Consider the following 21539-nt stretch of genomic DNA (forward strand, 5'->3'; position numbering starts at 1 on the left):
TGGGCGGGGCCGCGTCGGCCGTTGAACGTTCGCAGCACCAGCCAGGTAGTGCTCCAAACGCTCAGCGGCCGACGGCTGCAGCTATGAGGTTAAAGAATCCAACTAAACATTTATGATGGTATTCAGCATCCAGTGCGTGCTAATCACCCATTGCCAATTTTTTAATAAGTGCTGTATCTTGAACTAAATCGGCACACTGGAGAACAGGTCCACTTCTATGATCCTTTAGTTTTTTATCATCTAGGATTGCTGACCTAAATAATCGTTTTATTTACAAGACTGCCAAATTCTAATCTGTTGCTTGCATTAAAGGAGAGAAAGTGGACCTACCACAGTGCTTTGAATGGAACAGGTGACCATTGCACAAATAAGTGATTAGATTATCGAGTGACTATGAGTGATGATTGGTTTGAAGGCTGAAGGTGAGTCTTGTACTGTAATATGGGAAATTTATTGAGATGATTATTGATTTGTATTGTTTGGGGCTTGAGTGATGGGCGCTCATTTTATTTCCCTGTAGGTGATAAGCCCTTTCACACTTAGCCAGATTTAATTGCAAGGTGTTCTCCTTTTTTCTGGTTCTTCAAAAACCCGAACAGTCACTTTAGTTAACAAACAAAAAACCTATGCAAAATACTGCAATTCTGTTTCTCTTCTTGTTCTTCAACAGCAGTGCACTCCACATCTATTTTGCTAGGGTCATTGTGATTCATGATGATGATGACTGGTCTAGGGTCGTGTTACTCAGAGTCTGGAGGGAGATCATAGAAGAACTCTTGGCAGGAGCGGCAAGACTACTTCATCAACAGCTATAAGCAAGAAGTTATCGAGTATTGAATTCAGTTCAGAGTTAAACCAAGAGTCTGAGGCCTAGTACTCAGCTGTGTGGAATGGAGAGAGGTGCGTTTGTGAAATATTGCTGTGTGTGTATTGGACTTATGGCAAAATTGATACTCTGAGTCCCCCTTTTGTTTTTTTTGCTCTGCCTCTGAGTTTTATTGATACACTCATCACGAAGCTTACCTTCCTTCTGTCCTTCTCCTTGACTCTAAAATGCAAGTGGACATTCCCTAGGAGAATGTAGATGCACCACTCAATTTTACACGGTATAATTTTTCTTTTAAAAATCATATTAACTAAGAGAAGTAGGTGGGTGGGTTCAGTCTCCACCTAGAAGACAGAACATTTAGATATCTGATAAATTGGGTATCGGGGCAGAAGGACTGTTTGCAATGCATTTATCTGTACTCTGTCATACGCATTCCTTTTTTTTCTTCTAACAACAGATTGATGGCGAGTGATGTGCTGCTGCTTATTGTCCAGATGAATGCTAGACTTGTGTTGCAGTATTTATCTTTGTCAAACCTTTCCCTAAATCCCCTTCCCCATCCATTCATCAAACCCCTAACCCTCTTCCCCCAAGCAGTGTGATTTATTGAGGTGTGGCTTAAATTACACAATCAATGGATCACACACTTGGTGAAGCGGATGTGGTGAAAGCAACACAAACTTACTGCAAAATCTTCTAAGCAGTAGCCCACACCATCCCATTACCAACCCGTGCATTCAAAATGATCCATATTTTAGATATAGAATGAAGACCATCAGTCAGAATTATCATTCAGGTCTTGTGTTGCCTCTGTCCAGTACAATTTATTCTGAACTTCAGACCAAAAGTTGATTCTGCTGAGGTGGTATTCAAACTACGGCAGTATGGATAGGCACCAGTGATGGAGCATTCCATAAAGTAGGTGAGGTGACTTATCCGTATCTCTGGGGAGACCTGTAATAGATGGAGTATAAAAAGAATATATGTCTTCTAGTTGATCCCTAGCACTGTTGCCGTGCTAGGGTATTCTCTAGTTATGTACTGAGGCAGTTGGGCTGTAACATGAGTTAGAATTCTATGTTCTTAGTCTTTTTGAATTTTTCCACTTGGAGCAGTAAAGCTTGACTGCAGCGGCACTGGAGCCGGCTACACCGATGTTCTGTGTGGCTAGAATAAAACATTACACATACTTTAGATCCCAGATACGCAACTCCAAATACAACTGCAATGTAGCATTACAGATCAGTTCGCACGTCAGTATTTACCAAATAGCACTCTGGGAATGTTATTGAATGGTTCACAAAGTTAGACAAGCCAGGCGTGGAATAATAGTCAATGCAAGACAAATGGTGTTGGTTGGCAAATACAATGAGAGCGGGACCTCATACTTTTTTTCCAGCCTTACTGCACTGTCATGTGAAACTGCTGGTATACTGTAACTATAAATGAACAAGTAGGCAGCACACTACATTGGGGGGGGGGTGAGCAAGGTCCATGACCATGGCCTCTCTCTCGTGAACGGAACTGAGTTAGAGCTCGGCCTAAGCAGGAAAAGGAAAGCCGTTTTAACAAACTTACATGGTGATTTTTATTTAAAATACTAGCCTACTAGTGCCTGCTATCTGAATCTTCAAGATAGACAGCACTAACATTCCAATACCCCAAGATTCTACCCTAAGTAGTCCACAACAATCATAAAAGGACTTACTGGGATTAGCAGAGCCCTCAGCAGCAGCGCTGGTGGTCGGCACCCGCTGACCAGCTTCTCCCAGATCCTCAGAAATGTCGCTCTTCTTGCCCTGATGAAAGAAATTAAGAAGATAAATAACAAGCATTTGCAATGCAATCGGTCTCACCTTTGGGACCTTATATGTATTTAGCTATGCAGCACATTAGCCTGGGTGCTGAAACATCTATTGTTCTTTAACATGGAGGGAAAGTAAGCACCATACTGTGTGACACACCAGGTATGGGAACACATGGAGAGAAATATTGTCCAAAGCTCTGTGTTAAGTTGAAGACATTGGGAGCGATAAGTTAGAAAACAGGTTTTTAATGTTAAACTCCTTCATACAGAAAACCCCAGCCGCAGAGACCTTAGGAAGCCTCCAACCTCCGATAAAGTTCCAGTTGTATGCCCACGCAACCCTTAGTTACAGAACCCCAAGAATAAAGGTTCTATCACCAAACATACCATATTGCTAAGATACCACACTCTTTTTCGGTGGTCATATCACTAAAAATACAAGATTTGAAAAATAAATTATTGTCCACGGGTGCTCGTGGAAGACAATTTCTATGGACTAGAATCTAGAGAATGCTAAAGTGATTCTGGTATTTTACTGACCTCTGCTGGTCGTTTTCTATGGAGAGAGTTAAATAGAGGTACTTGCCAGTCAAATGTAAAAAAGAAAGTCCCTCAAAGAAAAGCAATTCTGGTATTTTACTGACCTCTACTGGTCATTTATTATCAAGACGGTTAAATAGAGGCAGTTGAACAAGCACAACGCAAGTCTGGTATTTTACTGACCTCTACTGGTCGATTTCTATCAAGACAGTCAAATAGATGCAGTTGAACAGAAATAAAAGTCCCTAAGCTAGGCAGAGCTCAGAGCCAGACACTACATACAAGGCCATCTACCCCACGCGCAGATACCCGAGAGATGCATTACTATCTCTCAATAGTAAGTTGGAGGCCCCCTGCCTCCACTCAGTTCCAGGGGATCACCCCCTCAACCGCTGCGTCCACTGCTCGTATAAATTTACACCCTCCCCGCCGGTAAACCCGCCCGCTGCTCCATTTCACATGGCTCTGATCAACTGTAGATCCCTTCCAAAGCACTCCGTAGAAATATACCAGCTGCTGGAAAACTATGAGCTTGACACGCTCTTTCTAACCGAAACATGGTTAGGCCCGGACTCTGCCCCGACATTGTTAACTCCCTTCCCCCGGGCTTTCTAATTCACCATATGAACCGTTCTAAAGGGAAAGGCGGAGGTGTCGCAATTATATATAAAGACCACCTCTCATGCCGTGTCTTGTTCTCAATCCAAATCTCCCCTTGCAAATCCATATCGGGCCTCCTCATCTACCGCCCTCCAGGACCCCTAGGCCAGTTCTGCGACTCCGTCATGGAACACACCTACTCAATGGCCGCCTCGCACTCTACCTGTATGGTCCTAGGCGATCTAAATATTCACTTTGATAACATAGAAGCCAAACCTGCCGCAGACCTTTTAGCCGACCTCGAAAACCTTCAACTAAAACTACTAAGTCGACTACCCACCCACTCACTGGGCCATCTACTGGATCCGATTTTTTCCAACATTAACAATCTAACCACCCTGGATCCCATCCCGATACCTTGGACGGATCATTTCTTAATTCCACTTAATTGGCAGCTGACTCCCACTCCACGTCTCACCATCCCACCTGACAAGGCCACACGTCCCTGGTCTAAACTCGATCCAGAAAAATGGAAACTCCAGCTAGAACGATCTCCCCCTAAACTGGACGATAACCCCATCCTCGCCGACGCAGAGTTTTCATCCTGGATAGGTGACACACTGGAAAGTACGCTTCCCAAAAAACACTCCGGCAAGCCCCGGACTAAAGCTACTTCACCATGGTTCACCCAAGAAATGCGGCTTCTAAAGAAAGCATGCAAGAGATCAGAAAGAGACTGGAGGAAAAACTTTGACCCCACTAAAAAAATCGACTATAAAAAAACTCTTCTCAACTATAAAAAAGCACTCAAAACCGCACAAGCCAACTACTTCCAGGAGAAAATAAGGTCATCTACCAACTCCTCCCGGGAAACATTCCAAATCGCTAAAAAACTTCTCAAAGTACCGGAGCCCCCCCCCTTAATTGAAGCATCAGTCACCCATTGCAAAGAACTTGCAGACTTTTTAATTCTGAAAATAAAAAAAATCATCAACTCACTTCCACCGCCAGCATTGGATACTTCCCCTGACGTCGACCAGCCCAGTCGCATACAACATGCCACTGGGTGTCTATTGACACACTTCCCCCCGCTGACAACTGACACCCTCCTCCCCATACTTCATTCCATCAAAAGTGGTAGCCCTACCGATCCCGCACCACTCAACATCCTCAAACTAGTCGCGCCCACTATTCTTCCACACCTTACAAAATTGATTAATACCTCTCTCGCCCACGGCATCGTCCCCCCCAGTTGGAAAAAAGCAACGGTAAAAGCACTGCTCAAAAAACCTCAACTAGACCCAACGGAGTTAGGCAATTACAGGCCGATCTCCTTGCTACCTGGTGTAAGTAAAATAGCGGAGAAATACGTCAACGTCAGCCTATCCCAGCATCTTGAGACCAATGGGCTTTTGGAGCCTCCCCAGACGGGATTCAGACCAGGCCAGAGCACAGAAACTGCGATGTTGGCGGTAGTCGAGGAGGCAAGGAAAATCATTAACTCTGGAGGATCAGTGGCAGTGATCCTCCTAGACCTGAGTGCGGCCTTCGACACCGTCAACCACTCGACACTGATACTCAGGCTCAGTGAGATTGGAATCGCAGGAATGGCTCTGGCTTGGCTTGAATCCTTTCTTGAGAATAGATCTTTCCAGGTAGCAGATGGCAATTTTACATCCAAGCCCACTACCATCAGCTGTGGGGTCCCCCAGGGCTCATCCCTAAGCCCGACCCTTTTTAATGTTTACATGTCCCCCCTTGAAAAAATCGTCACCCCCTTCGGGATCAAGCTATTAACAGACGCCGATGACACCCAACTGGTGGTATCCCTAAGCCAGCATGACCACTCCCTCCCCAACCTTCAAACCTGTCTAGGTGAAATAACCAAATGGATGAATCTCTCCCACCTCAAGCTCAACAACGATAAGACAGAGATAATGATCCTGGGCAACAAATCCCTCTACCAACCTAAATCCCTATGGCCACCGTGCATGGGCACCCCACCCGCTCCAAAGTCTGAAATCAAGAGCCTTGGAATATGGCTGGACGAGGGCCTTAATTTTTCCGCCCAAGCTAGGAAAACGGCCGGGGTGTGCCACGGCCTCCTACGCTCAGCTAGGAAGATCCTGCCCCTGCTCCCTGCTCAATCCCAAAAACTCCTAATTCATGGTCTTGTGCAGTCGCGTTTGGACTACGGCAATGCCCTCTATCTGGGGGGCCCCTAAAAAAGTACTGTCTAAACTCCAAACAGTACAAAATGCCGCCGCCCGCCTCCTTACAGGAACCCATCGCCGCTGCTCAGCCAAACCTGCTTTGAATACCTTGCACTGGCTGCCTGTTCAGGAGAGAATTCAATTCAAGGCACTTTGCACAACCTATAAAATCTTACATGGAAAGGCTCCTCCAATCTTACAAAACCTCATTTCACCTCATACCACCAAAAGAACGCTCCGATCTTCTAACTCCAACCTAGCCTCTGTCCCCAGGATCAAGAAAGCCCGCTCGGGTGGTCGAACATTCTCATACAACGCATCAAAACTATGGAACACTCTACCCCCAGACATCAGAGCCCAACCCACCCTCCTCTCATTCCGCAGAGCACTTAAAACATGGCTGTTCCCATAAGACTCCCCCCCCCACCTGGTTCTCGTCAATTAGCGCTGGAACGCTCACGGGCAGCCATGCGCTCTACAAATCTGTAAAATAAATAAATAAATAAGCGGAAACAGACAAGTCCTAGGGTTTCAGTCTATCGATAGGGTTTTGAAGGGGATTTAGGGGAAATACTGGGCGCTCAGCTACGTGAGTTCAGAAAGTAGAACATTAGGAGAAGGTGCACGAGGACAAAGGGAGAGCCCTATAACCCTTCTAAAAGGGTGTGCTGAGCCCAACACACCGGTACATAAGTATAGAATGTCCCCTACACTCAAAAGAGTAGAGCAAAACGTAGTGCGTAATAGGTTGCTAAATAAATGACTGTCTCAATTGCTGGAGGAAAAAGGAGATGAAAAAGAAACAGTGTTGACTTGAAATGTTGTTGTTTAATGCTTGAGAGGCCAGCCAACACGTGTTTCGTCGCAATGGAACACAATTTCCGCGACTCTCCAGGGCTTTCCAAAAACGTTGTCGGTCAGTTGGGGTCGCCTAGCCGGTGATAATTCCATCCCAGCTGGGCCCTTGACCAGAAGATCAAGGTGTCACAAAAACACGGTTTGCGTTACAACTAGCACAGATGTAAGCACTGTTTATCTTTATTTCAAAGGTAAAATAGGTAGATACATCGATATATATAAATCTTAAAGTTGTAACACTATAATCAAGTGTTAAGCCCGCAGTGTACAGTATTACGAAGTCAGTTCAAGGAGCGGGTCCACTCCTATAGGCAAGAACGGAGGTCCGTAGTCGGACTGATTCCCGTGTATGCAGGGATGCAGGCTCTTTCAAATCGATAGGTTCCGGGTGCTTTTTCCTCCAGCAATTGAGACTGTCATTTATCAAGACCTAGGGTTGATTTCCAGAGCCCACAAAGTACATGCACATATAAGTATATACTAAAGTATATACAAGAGGTCTCGAATGCTCGACCTAAAAATAAATTAGTGGTTCAATTAATGATCTCCACAAAATGTTTCACGAAAATCAAACGCATTCGCTAAAACATATCACCTATAGTACTACTACTTTTGACACAAGTCTATCGACTGTTGTTAAATCCAAATTTATTTCACAAAAACTAGATTTGGAACTAATGTATTGCAGTGAATGAACCCTGAGTCAATCTATTCCCATTTCTCAACACCCTTGGTGAGCCAACTCAGTTTCCCTTTTTTGCAATGCATGGATGCATACTTCACATCACTGTGAATTCAATTAAATAACCTGGAACTGCACGAGCTACATAAACAAATCACAAAGATTCTCTATAGTGAAAGGAAAACAGTCTGCAATGGCTTCTTAATTAATTAGTTAGGGGATAATCTTAAACCCTAAAGTACTCTACAAGTCTTTTCTTACTTTATTTGCAGAACGGTGAAAAGGAATTTTCCCGCCTGGCGGTGAAACTGTGGACTCACTTGACTAAGCCACACTAAATTATATTTTATTTATTCTTCCAAAACATTTGGATACACATCAACAACAGTGGTGAGTGTTGTTTTTGTCTACATTGAATGAGCACAAACCTGGGTGAATGGCTTTGCTTTGTGTGATTGCAGTGGTACTATGGATAAGATTAGTAAAAAACTTGTATGGAAAGTATTTTTGGGTAACCAATAGCCACCAAATTAGATCATTTATCGGATGGATGCTTTAAAGGAGACATGATACACTACATGTTTCTTATATTTGTAGAATGCAGAGAAGTTGAGGAAATGATAACTTAAGGTGTGATATTTGAACTTGAGGACATTTAATAAAAAGTATACTCTTGTATGTTTTCCTTTTCCTTAGATCACTCACACTGTTAGCACTCCAAGGAGGGAGGTAATAATCCCTTATCTCTTTGTCCTCAGGAAGGTGGGATTTATTTAGCCATTTCCACCGAAACACATCGACGCTTAGTGTCTCTGAATCCGACCACAAGGAATCACTGGAATGAATTGATGTGTGCATTCACCAGAATATGAACTTGATGTAAACAGTTGGATCAGGTTATGCAACAGCACTCTTTAGACTGTGCAAGAGGGTCTCTCTGTTAGGACCAGTGGTCCCTTTTTTCTATATTTGGACGTGAAGGCTTTTTAACATTGTAAACACATTTGTTTATTCTGATGTGAGGTTTCCTAATATTGTACACATTGTTTTTTATATTGTATATATATATATAAATTGGAATTTCAAGTAGTAGGACTCTGCAAACTCAATCCACCCCTACTCTGGAGCAGTGTTGTGTATAGTGGTACTTCCACAGGGTTGGATTGGGGCCTCAATTCAGCCCAGGCAACCAAATAAATTGGCCCATATTCGCAAATCGCAACCTTTCGCAATACACTGCTTAGTTAGGATAATGGAGCTAAATAATGACAAACGTTTATGGTAAAGTATTTTAAAGCTTATAGGGCCAGTACATAAATAGGAAATTAACATTCCAATGAAATAAAATATTCCTGAGAAGCACAGAAATATCAAAATTACTATGAATTCACTTTTAATTGTGTTTCTTATTCATACCTTTACTGTGAATGTTTTGATCAATGTTCACTAGGGAACACGATATGGCACAGATCTAAAGTGCCTTTTACACTCACAGGCCCTTTAATGTTCAGAGACTGGGTAAAGATGCATCTGTTTTTTATCTTGTACTTGAGGCTAGCATCACATGTATACTCTGAGAAAGGGAATGATGCTAGCGTGTAAATGCAAAAAGGAACAAAAATAGTGTCTGTTGGAACCAAACTTTGTCAGGTCACCTAGGGTAGCCTGGCCTAGGGTAAGACACAATCATTAGAGGCACATGTGTAAAGGTTGCAAACCACCCAGCAATAAATTAACGCAATTTCACTCAAAAAGGACGCTACACCAATGTTGGAAAAATACGAGCTTGTTTATAAAAATAGTATTTGCTCTTTTATCTTTTAGAAATCACAGTTTAGTACATTACAGTTTGTCTTGAAAATAATAATAATACTTTTAAAGCTGCTAAATCATATCATCACCCAGCATCAACAGTACATTACATTACATTAGACTCCAAACTTTACTGGCTTTGACTTCTCTGAAGTGCTTATACCTTTACCCCCCCCCACCCCCCCCTCTGTACCTTTAACCACAAAGAGGGTGCACACCCAGTGAGAAGTGTAGGAAATACACAAGTTCTATGTTTTCACCAGTAACTTCTATGAGGATCTTATAATTTTCCTTAGACCAAAGGTACTCTCAACACCACATTGGCAGTTGCTTCTACTCCCAGGTTCTGATTAAGTGGCTTCTTTTCCCTGGACTGGCAATTGTTTAGGTTTGCGCCATCAAGCTACTCCCCACCTCATGGAACACAGTGGAAGGAAAAACGAACAGTGAGCCAGGGCACTTTTCATATGCACTAGAACTAATTTTCCCCAGAAGGGGAAGACCTTTTCTTGAACCCCCACTCCTCTAACTCATAAGGTGATTAATCCCTGGGAGTGCTCAGTTTTCCCCTTCACCCACTCACTCCTTACTGTCTTGTGGGGGCTGTACTGCCCGAGTCTTCAGGTATCTGGGCTGACAGACGGCTCTTTAGAGGTCCCAGCCGGCAGCTGTCGAGTCCGCTACTTCCCGCCCAGCCAGCTGCTCAACTCGGTGCTGGCGCGGGGAGAAGCGGTAATGCCAATTCCCCTTTTCCCAGGGACGATTGAAGTCTTTCCGCCTCCTCAGCCACTCGCTCTCTGGGCTGGCGCAGGCAGGGCGCGCCTCCGCTGACAGGAGCCGCTCTATACCGTGCCCTCGTTTCCGGCCGACTCCTCCTCTCAGAGCCCGTCGGCTCCACCGGTCATGCGCAGGGGTGCAGTGTCTCCTCAGCGGAGATCGCGCTCTCCTGACGGCGCCTCCCCTTCCGCTCCTCTCACTCCGGGACCGGGGAAAAACACACAGGGCTGCTCCTGCAATAAGCGACTTCCTCGCTTCACCTCTCCCCTCTCTACGGTACCGGTGGCCACAGCTCCGCTCCTGCGCTGCTCACCACGCGCTGGTTTGGGGGTAGACCGGTTCAGCCTCACCTCGCTTCCGCTCCCTCAGCGCTGGCTCCTCTCCACAGCCAGAAATCGGCCACAGCAAGTATGAGATGAAACTCTGTGGGATTTTGTTACTAGGGGGAAGCCACGGCAACCGGAGCCATAATTCGATTGACGAGCTGAACAAGGGGGGGGCCAGCAAGATTAGCCCCTCACCTACTGGACAACTCTCAGCATTAGTCTCTCTAAAGTCCCTCTACTGGGCAGAGGACTGCGCTCCGCAGCGCTGCAGTCTCCTTCTCCTTTTCACACCCCTGTATTTCTAGACTAGGGGTTGGTCAGGCGCCCAGGGTCTCCAGCCATCCAAAGCAGCAGGGTCAGGACAAATAACCCAAGGGAGGAAGGGTGGTGAATCAATAGGTCAACCCTTTGACTATCCTACCCCCACCTTCAGCTACAGCCTGTCCTCCAGCTGACTCTCTCTAGTAAGACAAAATGGCTGACCAACATTCCGCCTTTTATAGGCTGACCCTCAGAGGTCCAGAAGGGACCAGAAGGTTCTGGAATGCCCTACTCTATCCTATGGGACAGATTCTAGGTTTGTCAGTTGGGACAGTTGGTAGCCACCATTTTGTGACTCCAACTATTTTCCTGTCAGGAAAGGCCTCTAGGCCTGAGGTAAAAAACTATGAGGGTGAAAGAACACCTATCCCCTTGACCAACACCTTGAAAAAGCTAGTGGACACAAAAATTAATAAAGGCATGAGGGGCAAAAAGGGGACAAAATAAATAATAAATTGGAGGGACTACGCAAAAAATCAGACAGGTCTAACACGCGTCCCCCCAGCTGAAAGTGGGGAGAACTACCCAACCCCTTGGGAGTCCTCATCACTAGGGCGGAAATACCTGGAGAGACCGTCTGCATTGGTGTGGTCAACTCCAGGTCGATGTTCCACCCGGAAGTCCATTCCCTGTAGGGAGATGGACCACCTCAACAGCTTGGGATTCTCCCCCTTCATCTGCATTAGCCAACGAAGGGGTCGGTGGTCAGTCTGAACCAGGAAGTGCGAGCCAAACAGGTATGGCCGCAGCTTCTTCAGAGCCCACACCACCGCAAAAGCTTCCCTCTCAATTGCACTCCACTTCTGTTCCCGGGGAAGCAGTCTCCTGGATAGGAAGACCACAGGCTGATCCAGGCCCTCTTCATTTAGTTGCGATAACACTGCCCCAATGCCATGTTCTGATGCATCTGTCTGGACAATGAACTCATTGGAGAAGTCTGGGGCCCTCAGGACTGGTGCTGCACACATTGCCTGCTTCAGTTTCTCAAAAGCTTGCTGACAAGCGTTCGTCCAAACTACCCATCGAGGTTGTTTCTTGGAGGTGAGCTCTGTGAGGGGCGCTACAATAGTGCCATACCCCTTCACAAAGCGACGGTAGTAGCCTGTGAGGCCCAGGAAAGCTCGGACCTCAGTCTGTGTCTTGGGGGGTTCCCAGGCCATGATTGCCTCAATCTTTGCCTGCAGGGGCTGCACAGTCCCCCTACCCACCAAGTGTCCAAGGTACACAACCGACCCCTGCCCAATCTGGCATTTGCTGGCCTTGATTGTCAGTCCAGCTTGTTTCAGGGCCTGGAGAACTGCTTGCAAATGTTGCAAATGGTCCTCCCAACTGCTACTGAAGACAGCAATGTCATCCAGGTAAGCAGCAGAGAAACTCTCCATTCCAGAGAGGACCTGGTTCACCAGCCGCTGAAATGTGGCAGGGGCATTTTTGAGCCCAAAGGGCATTACACAAAATTGGAAGTGTCCCTCAGGCGTGGAGAAGGCTGACCTTTCCTTTGCTCCATCTGTCAAGGAGATCTGCCAGTACCCTGAAGTGAGGTCAAAGGTACTTAGGTATTGGGCAGCTCCTAGCCGGTCGATTAATTAATTCGCCCTAGGGATCGGATGCGCATCAGTCTTTGTAACTGAGTTCAGTCCCCGGTAATCCACACAGAACCTCAGTTCTGGCGTGGTGCCTGGTGGAGCGGCTTTTGGCACTAGCACCACCGGACTGGACCAAGGGCTGTTGGAAGGTTCTATAACTCCCAGCTCTAGCATCTTGGCAACCTCTCCATGGATGCTAGCCTTCACCTTGTCGGACAGCCGGTAGGTCTTTGACTTCACTGGTGGGCTTTCCCCTGTGTCCACATCATGGGTACACAGGTGAGTCCTTCCCGGGACAAGGGAGAACAACGTAGAGTACTGCTCCAGTATCTGGCGGCAGTCCTCCCGCTGCTCAGGAGTTAGAGTGGGAGAGAGAATCACTCCCTCCACTGACCCATCCTTCTCTTGAGACGAGAACAAGTTTGGGAGAGGTTCGCTTTCCGCTTCCTCTCCCCCATCAGTCACCATCATTAAAATGACCTCGGGCCTCTCATGGTGGGGTTTGAGTCGGTTGGCATGCAGCACCCGTAGGGGCTGTCGAGGGGTCTTAAGGTCCACCAAGTAAGTGGCCTTACCCTTCTTTTCCAACACTTCAAATGGGCCTGTCCAGCGATCCTGAAGGGCACTAAGCTCTCCAGGCTCCATCACCCACACTTTCTGGCCAGGTTCCAATTCCACCTGGTGAGCATTGTGGTCATACCACTCTTTCATGACTGCCTGGCTGGCCTCCAAGTTGTCAGAAGCCTGCTTCCACAACTTCGCCATTTGGCTCCTGAAGGCCAGCATGTAGCTCACCACATCCTGGGGGGGTTTCCTGGGAGACTTTTCCCAACCATCCTTCACCAGGCTGAGAGGACCGCGTACTGGGTGCCCATACAGAAGTTCAAAGGGGCTGAAGCCCACTCCCTTCTGTGGCACCTCCCTGTAAGAGAATAGCAAACAGGGTAGCAGGATGTCCCATTTCCTCCGCAGGCCTTCGGGCAGACTCCTGATCATGCCCTTCAAGGTTTTGTTAAACCTCTCAACCAGTCCATTGGACTGGGGGTGATAAGGAGTGGTGAACCGGTAGGTCACTCCACACTCCTTCCACATTGCCCGCATGTAAGCTGACATAAAGTTGGTCCCCCTGTCAGACACAACTTCCTTGGGGAAACCCACTCGGGTAAAGATCCCCATTAGGGCCCTAGCCACCACAGGTGCAGTGCAGGAATTGCCTCTGGGTACCGTGTGGCATGATCCACCAGAACCAGGATGAACCTGTGACCAGCTGTTGTTGGTGGATCTAAAGGCCCTACAATGTCGATGCCCACCCTTTCAAAGGGGGTACTAACGACTGGGAGTGGTTCCAGGGGAGCCTTCAGCTTCACCCCTGTTTTCCCACTGGCCTGGCAGGATACACATGTCCGACAGTAGGTGTTGGACGCCACTTTCATCTGAGGCCAGTAAAAGTGGAGGACAAGCCGAGCAAAGGTCTTGTCCTGACCTAAGTGTCCTGCCAAGGGTATAGCATGAGCCAATTCCAGCAGAAAGGCTCGGTATTGTTGCGGGACTACCAAGGCCCTTGATGAACCAGGTAAGGGTACCTTGGGTTCACTGTAGAAGAGTCCATCCTCCCAGTAAATATGGTAGTGTCCCGTAACATCACCTGCTGCCTGGGCTTCAGCCTGTCGCCTCAGTCCCTCAAGGGTAGGGCACTCCCTCTGCCCCTTACAGAATTCCTCTCTGGTAGGCCCTCCCTCCACATGCCACTCAGCAGGGATGGGTAAGTCCTCCAGAGAGTCTACTCCCCCCTCCACGGACTCCTGGTCCACCACCGCCGGTGGCCGATCTGTCACATGGGGGGTGGAAGCCGAAGCAGGCTCTTCCTGTCTTCGGGTCTGTCCCTTTTTGGCAGCGGGTTGGGCCATTGTTCCAGGCTCCAACCCAGGCGAACTCCCTCTCCGGGCAGTCGCAGACCGTGTGCTCACACAGGCCCAGTCAGGTGTACCCAGCATCGCAGAGTGTGTCCGGTATTCCACCTCTCTCCAAGTGTTGTGCTCCATATCATTTCCCAGCAGACAATCAACTGGCACGGCAGGGCTTACGGCAACTCGAAGTGAACCTGCAACCCCTTCCCACTCAAAGGGAACCTCAGCCACTGGATAGTGGCCCATTCTGCCGTCAGCCATCGCGGCGGGGTGGAGTACATTGGGAATCACCTGCTCTGGAGACACCAGTTGACTTCTCACCATAGTCATACTGGCTCCTGTATCTCTCAGAGCCTCCCCTCTCTGGCCATTGATGGTGACCCATTGCCCATACTTAACAGTATTTGGGGGCACCTGGATCTTTGGAACCATCTCCCGTTCTCCCAGGGACACTAAGGTGACACCCGCCCACTCACCCCCCTTATCTAAGGGCAACTCCTCCCCGAGCGCTACACTAGCTACTCCCGGTGGTTTTCCTCCGGTGGGAGGGAGTGGTCTCTTTGGGCATCTGACATCTCCCTTATAATGTCCAACACCACCACACTCAAAACAGTGGAGAACCCTTGGCTGCTGGCTTTGGCCAGGATTAGGGTTTCTGGGCGGGTTTGCCTTAGGGGTGGAACCTGTTCCCTTTCCTTGGAAATTGTTTTGGGGACCTTTAGAGAACTCCCTCTTTTTGTCTCCCCCCTCCTTCTTCTGGGGGGCGCCCTGTCCGGCCTTTTGGGAATCCCCTCCAGTCCCCTTTGAGGACACCCGGGTACTTGCCCAGATGTCCGCATCCTCTGCAAGCTTCCGGGGATTGGTCAGCTTGCTGTCCACCAGGTGTTGGCGCAGCTCGGGAAAACATTTCTCGAGGAGGTGCTCTTTCAAAAATAGATCATACAACCCCTCATAATCCTTCACCTCACTGCCCTTGACCCAGCCCTCTAACGCCTTTCTTGCGTAATCAAGGAAGTCCACCCAGTTCTGGGTGCTCAACTTGTGGCTCCCCCTGAACTTCTGACGGTACCTTTCTGGGGTAAGCCCAAACTTCCTTACCAATGCTAGCTTCATGGTGGGGTAGTTGGTTTGCTCCTCTGGTTCCAGGGCCAGAAAGGTGTCCCGACCAGCGGGAGGCATGTACCTATACAAACCACCCCCCCAGTGCTTCTCCTGCACCCCATGGGCTCTTAAGGAGACCTCATAGGCAGCCAACCACTTGGCTATGTCATCTCCCTGACTAAAGCTGGCAATGAGATCTTTTGGTAAATAGGGTCTGGACTCCCTGGCTGTTTCTTTGGATTCGCTGCCACCATTTATTACAGGAGAGGGCCCCCGTTGCAGGGCCTGGAGTTCCAACTCTTTCAACCTGAACTCATGAACCATCCTCTTTTCTTCCTTCTCCTGCTCCAGCTTAGCCAACTCCCATTTTAATTGCCTCTTTTCCCTCCTGTCAGCGAGCTCTGCTTCAGTTAAGCCTCCCCCGGAGACACTACTGCCTTTCCTGGAGTAGGACACTGGTCCTGGGAGTAGGTTTTCCCCCTCAGAGTGGAATAATCCTTCTATCTCCACAACTGTGTCCCGGTCTGTCCCTTCATCCTCCTCCTTCCCTTCTTTGTGTGCCTCCACCCAAGCCCTTAGACTGGTCTGGAGTTCCCCCTTCTTGGCACCATGCTTAAAAAATACCCCCATTTTCTGGCAGAAATCTTTCAGCTGAGCCACAGAATAGGTGTCTAGGTTTTCTAGTGCAAACTCCATTTTACAATAGGCAATACCAAGTTATACACACCAGGAAATTTGAGTTGCAAGGGCAACCTGAAGCTACCTCCACCCCACCACCAGGAACAAATTTGGAAAAACAAAAGGACAAATTAGGAGGGCCGCTAGGAGAAAACTCCTGGTGTAGGATAGTGAATTACGTTCAATTACTACTGAGTAGCTGCAACCACAGTCAGGATCCCACCGCTGCCACCAACTTGTTGGAACCAAACTTTGTCAGGTCACCTAGGGTAGCCTGGCCTAGGGTAAGACACAATCATTAGAGGCACATGTGTAAAGGTTGCAAACCACCCAGCAATAAATTAACGCAATTTCACTCAAAAAGGACGCTACACCAATGTTGGAAAAATACGAGCTTGTTTATAAAAATAGTATTTGCTCTTTTATCTTTTAGAAATCACAGTTTAGTACATTACAGTTTGTCTTGAAAATAATAATAATACTTTTAAAGCTGCTAAATCATATCATCACCCAGCATCAACAGTACATTACATTACATTAGACTCCAAACTTTACTGGCTTTGACTTCTCTGAAGTGCTTATACCTTTACCCCCCCCCTCTGTACCTTTAACCACAAAGAGGGTGCACACCCAGTGAGAAGTGTAGGAAATACACAAGTTCTATGTTTTCACCAGTAACTTCTATGAGGATCTTATAATTTTCCTTAGACCAAAGGTACTCTCAACACCACATTGGCAGTTGCTTCTACTCCCAGGTTCTGATTAAGTGGCTTCTTTTCCCTGGACTGGCAATTGTTTAGGTTTGCGCCATCAAGCTACTCCCCACCTCATGGAACACAGTGGAAGGAAAAACGAACAGTGAGCCAGGGCACTTTTCATATGCACTAGAACTAATTTTCCCCAGAAGGGGAAGACCTTTTCTTGACCCCCACTCCTCTAACTCATAAGGTGATTAATCCCTGGGAGTGCTCAGTTTTCCCCTTCACCCACTCACTCCTTACTGTCTTGTGGGGGCTGTACTGCCCGAGTCTTCAGGTATCTGGGCTGACAGACGGCTCTTTAGAGGTCCCAGCCGGCAGCTGTCGAGTCCGCTACTTCCCGCCCAGCCAGCTGCTCAACTCGGTGCTGGCGCGGGGAGAAGCAGTAATGCCAATTCCCCTTTTCCCAGGGACGATTGAAGTCTTTCCGCCTCCTCAGCCACTCGCTCTCTGGGCTGGCGCAGGCAGGGCGCGCCTCCGCTGACAGGAGCCGCTCTATACCGTGCCCTCGTTTCCGGCCGACTCCTCCTCTCAGAGCCCGTCGGCTCCACCGGTCATGCGCAGGGGTGCAGTGTCTCCTCAGCGGAGATCGCGCTCTCCTGACGGCGCCTCCCCTTCCGCTCCTCTCACTCCGGGACCGGGGAAAAACACACAGGGCTGCTCCTGCAATAAGCGACTTCCTCGCTTCACCTCTCTACGGTACCAGTGGCCACAGCTCCGCTCCTGTGCTGCTCACCACGCGCTGGTTTGGGGGTAGACCGGTTCAGCCTCACCTCGCTTCCGCTCCCTCAGCGCTGGCTCCTCTCCACAGCCAGAAATCGGCCACAGCAAGTATGAGATGAAACTCTGTGGGATTTTGTTACTAGGGGGAAGCCACGGCAACCGGAGCCATAATTTGATTGACGAGCTGAACAAGGGGGGGGCCACCAAGATTAGCCCCTCACCTACTGGACAACTCTCAGCATTAGTCTCTCTAAAGTCCCTCTACTGGGCAGAGGACTGCGCTCCGCAGCGCTGCAGTCTCCTTCTCCTTTTCACGCCCCTGTATTTCTAGACTAGGGGTTGGTCAGGCGCCCAGGGTCTCCAGCCATCCAAAGCAGCAGGGTCAGGACAAATAACCCAAGGGAGGAAGGGTGGTGAATCAATAGGTCAACCCTTTGACTATCCTACCCCCACCTTTCAGCTACAGCCTGTCCTCCAGCTGACTCTCTCTAGTAAGACAAAATGGCTGACCAGCATTCCGCCTTTTATAGGCTGACCCTCAGAGGTCCAGAAGGGACCAGAAGGTTCTGGAATGCCCTACTCTATCCTATGGGACAGATTCTAGGTTTGTCAGTTGGGACAGTTGGTAGCCACCATTTTGTGACTCCAACTATTTTCCTGTCAGGAAAGGCCTCTAGGCCTGAGGTAAAAAACTATGAGGGTGAAAGAACACCTATCCCCTTGACCAACACCTTGAAAAAGCTAGTGGACACAAAAATTAATAAAGGCATGAGGGGCAAAAAGGGGACAAAATAAATAATAAATTGGAGGGACTACGCAAAAAAATCAGACAGGTCTAACAGTGTCACTTTCCTTACATGCAGTTTTATCAGGCATGAACTCAGCCCAGAGACATTGGAGTGCTGTATGATAGCACCAGCTTACATTACAGAGGGTCATATTATTTTTGTAGGTACATGTAGATAAAGTAATTTGCTCAGAATCACAGGAAGTTGAACTGATGCTAGGGCTTGAACCTGGTTTCCCAGTTTCAAAGTCAACTAAGGCCACAACCTGTCGCAGTTGAATGTAGTAGTTGTTATCTGGCAACCAAAGTAGATGAGCAGAGACTGATTTATCTCTGCTGCTTGAATGGAGTGGAGGAGGACAAAAATAAACTGAGGAGCTCCCTCACTGGCCTTTATCAACCCCCACCATCGATACGCCAGTCCTTTCCCTTGCTGCAGTCCCCTGAAAAGTAAGTGCTAATTGCTTCCCATCAACAGCTCCTTGCTGACTCTGTGACACCTGGCAGGAGGGAGGCACACCTCATGCTGTGACAGTTGGAGTGGAGCAGCCCATTTTCATTCTGCCTCTGACATCAGTCCCCTGGTCTGACTTCATGTGTATGGGGTCATGTTTGTCAAGGCTGTAACAACAGCCTACCATGCTGTGCACCAGGGGTGGAGTCCTTAGTAGACCAGAAAAACAGCCCACCAACTGGCCTCAGGCAGAGGCCCATCGGGCGATGGCCGATTGCCTGCTTTGTCAATCCGAGGCTGTACTTCCAGCAACACAGTCCAATAGCTGCAACTTCTGTCCTTGTCTGAGTTTTCTATTCACAGATCTAGACGGTGGAAAAGACTGATTCTCATGCTTGAAAAAGTCTTCCAAATCCCTATTTCTTGCCTGACACCTGATATATAACCTAGTAAACAGATTGCAAATACTTTTAAACAAGCAAAGTTTGTCGTTGGACACAAACGTTTTACGCAGGCTGGTGCTGACTAATAAAAGTGGGTTCCTTTGTATTGTATCTCTTATAGGCTTTGAACAAATTTGCAACACCTCATGAACATAAGAGTTATATTGCGATCTACCTATTTTGTGTGCTGTTTTCACCAAGTTGATAAATGTAGCAGGCATAACTTTGTTGCTGTCCCGATTGAGTAGATCCTTAAACGGATCGCAAACTACTTCAATTATGCACAGTAGAGATTTTACAACTTTTGCAAAAGATTTTTTTACACTAAGTATCATCTTCGAAAGCTAACAGGACATCTCTTCCTTCATTGTATGACATCAAACCTTCTGTATTTCTAAGAATTCTCTCTTTTAGTCTTGTTAAGTTAACATTACCTGGAGTAGACTCGAAGTGCTTTACTCTGATTGTGTAAAGGTTTGCTAAGTCACAGAGTTTGAAAATTGTTTTAACATCTTCCACTCGTGAATCTTTCAGATGAGATATAAGCTTGGCTAGAACTATTCCTTCTACTGATGTCTCACTAGGTGATTCGTTTTTATTCTTTTGTACAGTGTGTGCTCTGTTAAAGAGTCCAACTAAACATTTATGATGGTATTCAGCATCCTGGGCGTGCACATCACCCATAGCCAATTTTGCAATAAGTGCTGTATCTTGAACTAAATCGGCACAATGGAGAACATTAGCATCCACATCGTCTGTTTTCGCTTTATGCATTACAGCTGTATCTGATTTTTTGCAAAAGAAACATGCTTTACTTCTAAGAATTGTATTTGGAACTGGAATTACCAAACGTGTTTTAACTGGGCTATCATATAGATCTGCATCACTATGTATTTTTTTCTGAGCCTGTTGCTTTAGATTGTTGCACTTGTTAAAACATAATTCATGCCACACTCCATTGTTAGTCCTTAATGTCAGCTCAATATCAGTACCATCATTCAGCTTCAACATGTCTTTTGTAATGCCTGAGAATGAGTAGCATGTTGAAACAAATTTATGGCAACACCCACGACCAGTGGTTAAGCCTTCCAGCCACAAGGTGCATGGATGTTTGCAAACATTCATTTCCTAATGCTGGTTGTGCACCGGCCTTTTCCACTAGCTGCACAAGCAGCATTAGGTAAATGGATGTTCACATCCGCCTTTTGAAATTTGAAGATTTTAATTACCAAATACGATCAGATATTGGCAAGAGAACTGCGAAGAGGCAATAGGAGCTGGGCTCTAAAATGAATGATGTGCGTAGTAAGGGGGCCCAGGTCCAGATGACATTCCATGCAATGTTGAGAATAATGTGGCGTAACAAGATGCACAATCTTAGAAACCCAGAAGAAGTAGATGATTTTTTGGCCCAGATGGATGGATCAGTTTAGTAGTCAAGCTGTTGGCGAGTGCTATCTGTGATGTATTTTGATAGATATTGGTGGATTCAGTGAACCAATTAGAATTTGTAGTAGCAGTTTTGATTTCTTCTTTTTTGTTTCTTTTTGCTTTACTTCTTTTATTACTTTTCTGGATCTTTTCCTTCACTTGGGGGTCACGAATGAGCATAGGCTTCGCCTAGGGTTTGGAAAGGGGGGTCCCCCTGGGTTCACTGGGTGGTGGGCGCATGGGGAAAAAAAGAAAACATGTCCTACTTCTACCTTATTTGCCAAATAGTACATTGGCTTCCGGGTAGTATTAAGTGCATGTCTTCATGATGTAAGGCGGACTATGGAGTGGGAGAGGAACATGCTGAATTTAGAAAAATTAGCAATCCAGATTTGATTAAAGTTTTATCCTGGAACATTAACGGCTTGAGGTCCAAAAGAAAGATGGCCAGGGTGACTGAGGGGCAGATTTACGTTTCCTGGTGCATCCCTGCAAATCAGCAGGGATGCGCCAGGAAAGATGTGTGACGCAAGTTTACGGTTGCGCCACCACAGATGCGCCGCATTTACAATGCCGCGCATCATGGCGCATGGATAAACAGATGCGTGTCACATCTGCCGGTGTAAGGTTGGCGCAGTGCTGGAGTTGTGTCGCGGGCGCAACGCAACTCCAGCACTGTTCCAACCCTGCCTATGTACAACATGGTAGTGAGACAAAATATCGAAATTAAAATATCGATATACAATAATATCGATGTTTTAATTTCGATGGTATAGAATATCGATGTGCAAAATATCAACAAACAGAATATCATTTTTTTAAGGTATGTATGTTACAAATATCGAAATTTACTAATATCGAAATTTTGTTTATTGTTATGTATTTTATTATGTTGTTTATATGTTT

This window comes from Lissotriton helveticus, chromosome 5_1 (assembly GCF_964261635.1).
Source record: "Lissotriton helveticus chromosome 5_1, aLisHel1.1, whole genome shotgun sequence".
NCBI lineage: Eukaryota > Metazoa > Chordata > Amphibia > Caudata > Salamandridae > Lissotriton > Lissotriton helveticus.